Below are 923 nucleotides of genomic sequence, written 5' to 3' on the forward strand. Positions count from 1 at the left end.
TTTATATACATACATGCAGGTTGCGGTGAATAAACTGTTGTCTAAATTATGTATAAATGAAAATAACACTGATATCTCATTCTAACAGATATATTTACCAAAATTACATAAAAATATCTTGAAATACTAAAGCGTAAATTTTTTGAATAAAATCGCCATGGGCTTCAACCACGGCCTCCAGATGACTAGAATCTCCTGCAACTTTTCTGGTCAGTTTCCTTGTTTAAGTTGGTGAATGCTGCCATAATTCTTGCCTTCAGTTCATCTTTGTTGGTACAAGGAATTTTGTTGGACTCTCACTCAACTGTGCTCCACACATAATAATCAAGGAGTTTGCAGTCTGGGGAGTTGGGTTGCCAGATTTTAGGGGTGGTATGGTCGCAGAAATTGTCTGACAGCCATGACTGGGTTCTCCTGCTCTGTGGCATGGTGCAGAGTCCTGTTGTCTGACGTAGGGTCTTCCAGCAGCCACCCTCTTGACCCAGGGCAGCACTACCTCCTCCAGATACTTGATGTAGGCCTCCATGTTGAGTCTGAGGCTATGTGGGAAGATGAATGGAGGAATAATATTGCCATCACTAGTGATCACTCGAAACACCATGATGTTGACTGAATGCTTGATTTTTATCACTCTCAGTACATGTCCTCAGATTGACACCCAAACACTTTGAAATGTTTGTATGGGAACTTATGGCATGAATTCCAAGCAGCACAGCTTGTTGTTTCCAAATTTCTGGGAGAATGAATTGCATTATGGTACTGTTTTTCTCAGACGGTGTGCATCTGACCCTACTATACTGTGTAGTTGGCAGAATGAAAACAAACAATGTGCATACACAAAATAAAAAAAATTTATAGTGACAATTTACCCATCACACCCTGTATGTATGTGTATATATATATATATATATATATATATATAT

General features: G+C 39.0%; 1 protein-coding gene across 3 annotated transcripts in view; it reads right to left on the reverse strand.

Moving 5' to 3' along the window:
• The window catches only part of LOC106878608 (phosphatidylcholine transfer protein), a 39,789-nt gene that overhangs the window by 3,863 nt on the left and 35,003 nt on the right, over positions 1 to 923 (reverse strand). The gene's annotated exons all lie outside the window — the stretch shown is intronic.

Source organism: Octopus bimaculoides, chromosome 4 (assembly GCF_001194135.2).
Source record: "Octopus bimaculoides isolate UCB-OBI-ISO-001 chromosome 4, ASM119413v2, whole genome shotgun sequence".
Taxonomy (NCBI): domain Eukaryota; kingdom Metazoa; phylum Mollusca; class Cephalopoda; order Octopoda; family Octopodidae; genus Octopus; species Octopus bimaculoides.